Source organism: Symphalangus syndactylus, chromosome 4 (genome assembly GCF_028878055.3).
Source record: "Symphalangus syndactylus isolate Jambi chromosome 4, NHGRI_mSymSyn1-v2.1_pri, whole genome shotgun sequence".
NCBI lineage: Eukaryota > Metazoa > Chordata > Mammalia > Primates > Hylobatidae > Symphalangus > Symphalangus syndactylus.
The window spans coordinates 157658115-157668435 of record NC_072426.2 but is presented as its reverse complement, the minus strand read 5'-3'; the positions used below and the strand labels follow the sequence as shown (position 1 = coordinate 157668435).

Below are 10321 nucleotides of genomic sequence, written 5' to 3'. Positions count from 1 at the left end.
TCTATTTCTGAGACCAGAGCCACAAAACAGAATCCTGAACTTTAGCCATTCCTTACCACACACGTTTACTTGGATACTTCTATTTTTCCAGTCTATATAATTCAGTACTTGTGTGACAGAGAGGTGTTGGAGTTTTGTTTTGTTTTTTTTTTTTTTTTTTTTTTTTTTTTTTTTTTTTTTTTTTGGCAACTGTTTACAAACAGCTATGGTCTCCCAAGAAGGAACTTCCTCTGTTGAGTACAGAAGTCTGGGAAAAGGCTGGTGAAATTGCATGCGAGGAAGAAACAGGTCTAACTAAATGTGAATCTATACTTTTAAAGCAAGAGACCACAAAGGGTAGGTCCCAAGGAAGTTGCATTGCTTGCTGCACCTGTCACACAAGCTGTACCTTCTTCTCTCATTTCCACTTACAGCGTTGAAAACTGAGGCCTTAGGCTTTGGTTGAAAACCGAGGCCAAGGGTGACCAGCCAGTGAGTTAAGGAGGCCCCCGCTGAACTTTGCTTGAAGTGCTCCAGTATAAAGCCTCTCTCCAGAACCAGCCGCCACCGAGACGTCTTGAAGTCAAAGTAACTCACACCCTGGTCCACCTCGCCCTGTAGTGAGGAAACTTCGGTCGCACAGGCTCCAGAACTCATCTTGGCGTGGGATGTGACTTACTGGGGGATGGACCTCCTTTTCGTTCTAGCTCCTAAATGGAGCGGAGCGCCAGGTGGTGTCAGAGGGGGCGGCGGCCCTCCAATGGTGGCACCCTCGGCCACGGATAAGGTTCCAATTAGGTAAGGACGCAAGTAATGCTGTCGTTTCGGCTGACTGCTCCTTTCATTCCTTGGAGGTGGTCAGTGTCACAAAACGAATTTTCATTTACTCTAAACAGTCACACCAGCCCTGCTAACTGGATGGTCGGAGCCCCGTGCCTTCGCCGGACGCCCTCCTGGAACCTTGAGGCCACCCTGAGGATGGAGACTCGGGTGCCCGCTCTCCTCCCCTACCGCCGCGGGCCTGCGCCCCCCACCCCGGACCCCGACTCGGGCGTTCTAGCCGCACGTGCGGACGCCCCTGGGTGCGAGCCACGGACTCACGAGCCGCTGCTTGTTGCTCCCGCCGCCGCGACCTGGGGAAGCGAAAATGAAATAGACTTTTCCGAGAAATGATGAAAGCGACGCTGCCCGCCAATGAGCTGCTGCGGCGAACTTCCGCACCTCCCGGCCGGGCCGCTCGCGCCCTCCCTCCGCCTCCACCTCCCGGTTGCACAAGCTTGAAACAAACACTGGGGAGGAAGGGCGGAGGGAGGAGGGCGGAGAGGGGAGGCGAGGGAGGGAGCGCGGCCGGAGGAGGGCGGGGGGTGGGGGGATTTCCAGCCGCGGCTCTTCGCAGTTTCCTCTCCTTGTTTTGCTTTCGATCTGGACTGTTCTCAGGCAAGCCGGGGAGTAACTTTTAGTTTTGCTCCTGCGATTATTCAACTGACGGGCTTTCATTTCCATTTCACACACCCTAGCAACACTTATACCTTGCGGAATTGTATTGGTAGCGTGAAAAAAGCACACTGAGAGGTAACATTTTTCAAATAATAGTTGTGACTGTGAGTGTGTTTCTCTCGAGGGCATGTTTCTGGGGACTGTGGGAGGCCGTGTGTGTATGCGTGTCCTGATGCCTTGACACGATGTTTTGCAGACGGAAAATGCCGGGGTTCATAAATATTAATACCGATTTTTGGAGGAACAGTCGGCGCAATTATGGATAATCTGATTTTAGGGGAAGCAGGTTCTGCTGCTGTTGCTGCTGCTACTGGGGCTGCTGAGGCTGCGAGGAGGAGGAGGAGGAGGAGGAGGAGGAGGTAGAGAGGGAGGAGGAGGAGGAGGTTGGTGGAGGTTTAATTTCACTTTTGGATTTGCAGATGCGGAGAGGTGGCTCCATGGACACAGACCTGCTGTGTGTGCTTCTGCGCCCCAGGGGTTGTGTGTGGGGGTGCAGGTCCGCTGGAGTCGGGCCTCATTTAAAACAAAATTGTGTGTATGTGCGTGTTTGTGTGTGCGCGTGTGTGTGTGTGTGCAGCCACCGCCGCCAGCGGATCCGAAGGAGGGGAGCGGGTCCTTCTCGGTGCCCGCGGCGGCGCCTCTCCAGGCTGCCTCCAGCGTAAATAAGCAGGCACCGCCGCCCGCCCGGCTGCCCGCGCCCGCTCCCCCGCCGGGAGGAGCGCCTCCAGCCACGGCCAGAGGAAACTTGCTGGGGCGCCCCGCGGCGGTCCAGGGGCTCTCCTGCCTGCGGGGCTCGGGGTCGGGTCGCGGGCGTCGGGTGCCAGCGGCCGGGGCGGGACGGCGGGCTCGGAGCCGGGCCGGGCGCCGGGCCTGGCTGACGCGCCCTGCTTCCTGGGGGCTGGGCCGCCGCCGCCGCCGCTCGGAAGGGACGCCGCGTCCTCCTTCCCGCCGGCCAGCGCCCGGTCGGGCCCTGGGGCTTTGTCACTGCACTTGTCCCAGCGCGCGAGGGGCTCGGGCGGCGGGTCCCAGGAGGGCACCGCGCCGAGGGGTCAGCCGCCCGGGCCGCGGCCTAGCGCCGTGCGCCCCCGGGTCCCCGCAGGCGCCCCCGACCGGCCTCGCGCGCTGGGCCTGACCCGCCTCGGCTACGGAGCGGGCGAGGTGGGGGCGGGGAGCCTCCGGGGACTGAGCGGCGCAGCGGGGGCCGGCGTCCCCTCGGGGTCCCGGGGCGCGGGCCGCGGCGGGGTGGGGACGCGAGTGCCCGCCCCGTGCCCTCCGACCCGGCTCCGGGCGCCGGGTGACATTCGCCCGCTGGCCGAACATGGTTGGTGCAAAGCCGCGGCGGCCGCCACTTCCTTTCCGCCTCGCCGGTAGGGCTCGCCCACCGAGTGAAGCCGGCCGCGGCCAATCGCGGCGCCCGCCTGCTCCCAGTGGCACGGCCTGGGGGCCGGCGCCCGCCGGGGCTGGGGAAGCTGTTCCAAGTTCCAAGGGTCGCGGGTGTAACTCCTGCCCCTCCCAGCACGCGCCGGCGTCTCCCCTTGGTCCCCGGTCTGGGTGCGTTTGCCACCCTCTCCTCCTTGTTCCCTAAGAAGCGGGGGAGGGGAAGGAGGCAGGCAGCCTGGGCCGGGCGCCAGGGCCGTGGTCGGGCACCAGGTGAAAAGCCCGGGTCAGTCGGTGTAGGCCGGACCCTTGGCGATCGGCTGCGGATGTGACCCCGGGGACTGGCAGCCGAGGTAGCTCAGAAGAGCGAGGTGGCTTTCGCTTGTTTCTAACCCGCTACTGTCTGAAACTTGGGGACATATTGCCCGCCCCCTCCCTCTTCAACCTCCTCCCTCCGGTTGCTCCTTGTCCTTGGTTATGGAAGGAAAAAACTCAGTTGTTCTAAATGAGGAAAAGTGGTGCTGGCATTGGTCTTCAGCCACTGGCTTCCTTATGGCTGTGACTCGGTCTGCTTTTGATGAATGGCCAGGAGGTATGGAGGATAGTTAGATTTCCTGTTGTGGATTTTCAGGAATCACTGAGACTGCTGTCAAGCCTGCAGTCATTTACTAGTTTTCAGATCGGCTGCAGGTTCTTTTTGAGCAGTTCAGTTTTTGGTGCTTAAGGGCAGGTGCACGAGGGGGTCTGGGGTTAGACCAGGCGGTGGATAGTCTTGATGCCAGGCAGATGCAGTTATCCCTACCAGGCCCAGAGCGTGACTCTGTTTAACTTCACCGCACACGCAGATTCAGGATTCTCTGATTTCCCCAACTTTCCTTTATTCTTCTTTTAGGGGGAGAAGGGGCAAAAATAGAAACCTAAAAAATCCTGGGAAAAGGAGCCTTTTCTGAGGAAACTTCAGCAGATGAAATATTTAAGACTTGAACTGGGATCTGTAGGGGGAACGGTGGAACATCTATTGATTGATGTGTCAAAGTCCGGAATTTCACTGTAATTAGTGAACGATTATAACTTGTAACTTTGTCTGTTGTGTAAGAAATTACATTTTGGTCTCTTAGATCCAAGAGTTCTTGTCTGTTACGATTTGTAACTGCTTGTTAAAATTAAACATTTACATATTTCATTCTCAGTGAGTTGTCATTTTTTTGTTAGAGAAAGTTCCAGTTATTTCAGATTTACTTACCTGTAAAAATGTCAGCATAATCAAAAGTAAGGATTTGTAGTCAAACTGGAAGCAAATTATGGCAAACACATGCGTGCCATGAAGTTCTGACAGCCTTATGAACAATGGTCCCACTTTTATCCCACTTTCTCAAACACTTTGTTAGGCAAATAGTGTACCAGAGCAAAAGATGTTTAAACTTACTGGAAAAAGAGAAACTTTGGATGCTCCACATTTGATGTGCATCAATTTTCTCATGTTACCACCAATGTTATATTTTTATTCTTAACATCATCTCGTACAAAACTGTTGTTTTTAGAGCATTTTCACATAATATCCTTTTGATAGTGAAAAACCACTGTACTCTATCTAAATGGAGTATCTGGGTTATAGTTCCCTTATCTGCCTTATACCAAAAAGGGCTTAACGCAGACAAAAGAATTTATGTACACACTCAATAAATATCCTTAGAACATCTATTATAAGCCAGACACAGTGCTAGCCTCTGTATACTCAACTGACAGCGAGAAAGACAGCGTCTTTACACTAGGTTGTGTTCTGGTTAGTGAGCTGACCATTAACAACAAAAAATACATACAGTTATTACCTTTTGGGGTTAGCTGTAAGGAGGGTAATAATAATTCTTAACTATATCTCATCGTGTTGCTTTCATGAACAATTGAGATACTGTATGTGAAAGAACATTGCATAAATTATGGCAATCTACAAATGTGTAAGGCATTAACTTTCAAACTTCTATCAGATTATTCTTACTGTAAAAGGGCCAGATAATCATGACTGGATTAGACACTATCTTTCTCATAGAATTTCCAGCAAGGAGGGATTTTACTTCTGAGCATATATAAATAATGATAAAAGATTAAACATGGAATAACTGTTTTATGTAAAGTATCAAAAAAATTTAACAGTGAAATCCGATATTGTCAGTGAATTTTTTCCTGTCAGAAGGAAAGTTAGGTGGTATCCATGGAGACCAAATGATATGGAAATAACAGTGATTGGATCAATGTATTTTCCCTCTTTATGTCAGATAAGAAAATCTTCCCAAGCCTCTCTGTGCTTTAGTCTGAATCTTCTTCACTCTCGTGTCAGCTTCTTTGTTATCTGTCATTGCAGGTGTGCACTGGGCTGATTTTAGTATTTTGCTTTTACCATCCTTTTTTTTTTTTTTTTTTTTTTTTTTTTTGAGACAGAGTCTTGCTGTGTCGCCCAGACTGGTGTACAGTGGCACAATTTCAGCTCACCGCAACCTCTGCTTCCAGGTTCAAGCAATTCCTGTGCTTCAGCTTGCCGAGTAGTTGGGACTACAGGCGTGCGCAGGCGTGCGCTACCATGCCTGGCTCATTTTTGTATTTTTAGTAGAGACGGGGTTTCAGCATGTTGGCCAGGCTTGTCTCGAACTCCTGACCTCAGGTGATCTGCCCATCTCAGCCTTCTGAAGTGCTGGGATTACAGGCGCGTGAGCCACCGCGCCGGCCTGCTTTACCATCTTGGCTCGTGTGCATTTATTGAATGCTTACTGTGTGCCCAACACTGTATATGTGACAACATACATGCAAGTAAATATTAACTGATAGTATATATTTATAACATATATTAAAATACATAATATATGCAAATAAACGAAACTGCGGTGAAATGTCAGTTATTATTAGTAAAAATTAGTTCTTATTTTCATCTGTGTCAGACACGATGTTCCTTTCTGCACAAGGGTAGGAGGTCAGGACCTTCCGTCTCTGCCTGCCCCGTTGGCCCCCTGTGTTTGGCCTGAGTGTAATCAGTAGTTGGTGCACGATGCCAGCTTAATGCACAGTGTGCTGAATTGAGGAGTGGCTCTGGTGGTGGGAGTGACTGATGGAAAAGTGGGTGAGAAGGTTCCATCAAACTTCAATTTATCAACAAAGAACAAAGAATGATGAATAACATATAGGGTCCAGATTTGAACATGAAGCTAGTATTTTTTATAGAGTACCGAGTAAAACACACAAGCAGGAAACCCAGCTCACAGGTCCCCTTTGTCCCTGAGACTCCATCTGAGGCTCTTTGGATTCAGAGCAAGCAGTAGGCCTGAAGTCTTTGCATTGACCTTCAAAGATCCCCTAAAAATAATTTTCCCCCTCAGAAGCTCCATCTTACCACAAACTGTCTCTGAAACAAATTGTGTTTATTTAAGAAGACTTCACGTATCCTTTTTCTTTTATTAGAGTCAAAGTCTCACTCTGTCCATCAGGCTGGAGTGCAGTGGCTCGATCATAGCTCACTGCAGGCTCCAACTCCTGGGCACAAGTGATCCTCCTGCCTCAGTCTCCTGAGTAGCTGGGACAACAGACGTGTGCCACCCCAAAGCCCGACATACAATTTTGTGTAGAGACGGGGTCTCACTATGTTGCCCAGACTGGTCTCAAACCCTTGGCCTCAAATGATCCTCTCTCCTCAGCATCCCAAAGTGCTGGGATTATAGGCATGAGCCACTGCACCCAGCCCTTGTGCCCATTTTTATTCCTCAGAAACACATATGACTTCCAGTCAGAACTCCTGATGGCCTTGAGAAAACTAGTATCATCAAATCTTGTTGATCTCATTATAGCCAAAGGTAGAGACCCGTGGTGTGTTGGACACGTTGGCCAGCTCCGTGTGAGAGAAACGCACCATCCTGTTAGGCTTTCTGAGGCACTGAAAGGAGCCGGGACCCTCCATCAATAACTCGAGGTCTGCTTGGGGATCCAGGGACCCCATGCAATTATTTTAAATGAATAATTGATTTTGTTAAATGTAGTAACACAGGCAGTAGTTTTCTTAAATGCACACATTGTGTTATTATTTCGTTTGTTTATTAAATATTTGTTGACAGCCAGCTGTGTACAAGGCTCTGCGGTGGAAGGTGCGTGAACTCAGATGCCTAGAGTGGCCTTTTAGTTCTCCAAACACTTCCCCCTTTGGAAGTTTTCACTCTGTAAAATGTGGCTGGATAATTCCGTCATCCTCAGGAGACAGAACCTATGTGTGTTATGAAAATCATCTGGGGAGGGGACTTTTAGAAATTACACAGGACCTTTTAGATTTGAGACTATCTATAGCCGCCTTTCCCTTCCTTCCCCTTCCTGCCCTGATAGCGAGCCTCTTATTCACCACTGGATCCCTGTTCCCCAGTCTGCCTCAGGTGTGTGGCCAGAGCAAAAATGGAAAGCCACTGAATCAAGGATCTCTTCCCAGGGCCAAATAGTTGATCTTTTCCTTGGCTCAGATGAAACCTCTTTCCACATTTTAAAGAGCGCTTTGGACAGGGGCCTGTGGTCACTCTGTTGGTTCTGCCCACTTGCCCTTGCTTGCCATACAGAAATGGGACTCAAGTTTGTGATACATTGAATTTTCCTTTTTTTTTCTTTTTTGAGAAAGAGTCTTGATCTTGTCTCCTGGGCTGGAGTGCAGTGGTGTGATCTCGGCTCACTGCAACCTCCGCCTCCTGGGTTAAAGTGATTCTCCTGCCTCAGCCTCCCGAGTAGCTGGGATTACAGGCACATGCCACCACGCCCGGCTAATTTTTGTATTTTTAGTAGAGATGAGGGTTTGCCATGTTGGCCAGGCTGGTCTCGAACTCCTGACCTCAGGTGATCTGCCCACCTCGGCCTCCTAAAGTATTGGGATTACAGGTGTGAGTCACTGTGCCCAGCCGAATTTTCCGTTTTGAAGAGGCAAGAAAGACTTTATTTTATTTTATGTATTTGTCTCTTTGTCCAGGAAGGCCATGAAGAATTAGGCGTTTGGTTTTGTTTTGTTTCTGTTTTGGTTTATAGCTCTTTTATCAGTTTAGTATTCCCTTCTGATAAGCAAGAAAGAGCGGAGTTGACAAAGAATGTCTGCGGATGAGAAGCAGGTGTGTGAGGTTCTTTCTGATGATGGATTCTAAGTATTTGTATCCCAAAGGCAAGACTAATTTAGTTCAGCAAAATACCTTAATTTAGGATTTTGTGTGATAAAAGCCTGTCCTGTTTTCATTAAATGAAGATTTTTGAGAATTAACCACTTGCTGTGTAATTTTCATAAATAATTTCATTTGGGCATACTTAACACTCTGTTGCTATCTGCTGAAGGCATTTGATACTCGCACACCTAATGCCATCAAAGGAGAGATGAGCATACACTTTAATTTGTTCTTATTGAGCGTACATTTTAATTGTTCTTATGAATGTCGGATTTTGGGAAGATCCAAAGAAGTACTCTGTAGACAGAATACGCTGTCCTGGCCCCCTAAGCTTAGAATCCTACCGATTTTCCCATTTCATGCGATTGACCTTTCAGATGAGGAGGAACTGCATACAAATTGCTTTATTTCAAGTAATATCTACCATGTTATTTTTGAAAGAATTCTTTTGTCCTTTTTACCCTAGATCTATTGCAGAAGATGAGAAAAATTGCAGTGGTGATAAGAGAGTGTCTTAACACCTAGATATAATAGGTGTGTCGGGTGATAGGACAGGAATGGGAGGCTGGTGGAAAGTGAGAGCTGGGGGATGGGGTGATGAAAAGGAAAATAGGTGACTAGTGCCTCCTGGATTCTTGAATGGGAGAGAGTGAAGAGACAATCGGGCAGGGAGATTTTCGGTCTTTGCACAAATGTCACTGAAAGAGTTTTAGAGGTCGGAGGGGTGAGTTGAAGTTGGTTAGGCAATTAGTAATAACTCAAGGACCAGCTGAAAGACTGGAGGACCCTCCACTGCTGACTTTGGGGTCAGATCCTTTTATCCTGGGGATGATAAAGGCTGATGGGAAAACTGCTAGGCAGCTGCTGACATTATACTACCAGGAAACGTGAAGTTGTGAGTAGTTGTCACTTGGACATGGCTGAAGTCACCTTAGGGGTACAGTTGTGTTGCTGCATCATGACATTTAGGTCAACAATGGACCATATACATGACTGTGGCCCCATAAGATGATAATATCATACTTTTACCATACCTTTTTCTATGTTTAGATACACAAATACTTGCCATTGTGCTACAGTTGCCTACAGTCCTCAGTACAGTAACCTGCAGTACATGTTTGCAGCCTGGAAGCCCCAGGCCATACCATAAGCCTGAGTGTGTAGGAGGTTACATCATCTAGGTTTGTGTAAGTATGCTCTGTGATGTTCACACAATGGCAAAATTGCTTAATGGTGCATTTCTCAGAATGTGTAAGTGTGCTGGTGTTGATGCATTGTTTGGGGATGGGGAAACTGATACTCACTATGGGAGGCCCCAAACTCAATCTAAAATTGCCTTTGGAGGCAACCACGGAAATACTGTAATAGCTCTCTTAGGCCCTTCTCCCCCTGTACTGATCTTCCTTGGTACTGTTTTATTTTATTTTTAAATTCTTGAAATAATACATAATAGATGTACGTATTTTCAGGGCACATATAATAATTTAATGCATTCATATTTGTAATTTGTAATGATAAATCAATGTAATTGTGCTACTGAAATTGTGGGAGGTAAATATGGAATCAGGGAAATAGAATGGGCTGATAATGTGTTTTCCTAAAGAACAGATGGGATTGGCCAGGCGCAGTGGCTCACGCCTGTAATCCCAGCACTTTGGGAGGCCGAGGCGGGCGGATTGCCTGAGATCAGGAGTTCAAGACCAGCCTGGCCAACATGGTGAAACCCCATCTCTACTAAAAATACAAAAATTAGCTGGGCATGGTGTCGGGCGCCTGTAGTCCCAGCTACTCGGAAGGCTGAGGCAGGAGAATCGCTTGAACCTAGGGGGCGGAGGTTGCAGTGAGCCGAGATCGCACCATTGCACTCCAGCCTGGGTGACAAGAGTGAGACTTCATCTCAAAAAAAAAAAAACAAAAACAAACAAACAAAAAAACAGATGGGACAAGTTAAAACTGAACTATGAATTCCATAACTGGGTAGTGTGGGTCACTGAGTTGGGCACTGAGTACTCCACAGTGACTGCAGTCAGGATTCTACATCGAAATAAACTTTCTGGAATTTACCTTGGTGCTATATACTTAAAGTCTTAAAAATGTTAAGCTCTCTGTTCCAGTAATTCTGCTTCTTGGAACCTACTTACGTGAAGTAACCAGAGATGGGAACAAAGATTTATGTACACGCATGTTTATTGAATTAGCTTTTGTTATGTAAAAACTTGGAAACAAGCTAAATATCCAACAATAGAGACACATTTGAATGAATTACGGCACATCCAGACAGAGTATAGGTAGCTTATAAAGCT

The 10321-nt window shown here is 48.3% G+C and overlaps 1 protein-coding gene across 6 annotated transcripts in view; it reads left to right on the top strand.

Annotated features, from left to right (window-relative positions):
- The first annotated feature begins 1356 nt into the window (after positions 1–1356).
- IRF2 (interferon regulatory factor 2) overlaps positions 1357–10321 on the top strand; it is an 87081-nt gene continuing 78116 nt past the window's right edge. For 3 of the 6 annotated variants that reach the window (XM_063637745.1, XM_063637742.1, XM_063637740.1), the window contains exon 1: positions 1357–1551. The gene's annotated coding sequence lies outside the window, so the exon portion shown is untranslated. Of the gene's footprint in view, positions 1552–1872; positions 1931–10321 lie in introns of those variants that run through there. The other 3 variants (XM_063637741.1, XM_063637747.1, XM_063637748.1) reach the window with 3 other exon arrangements.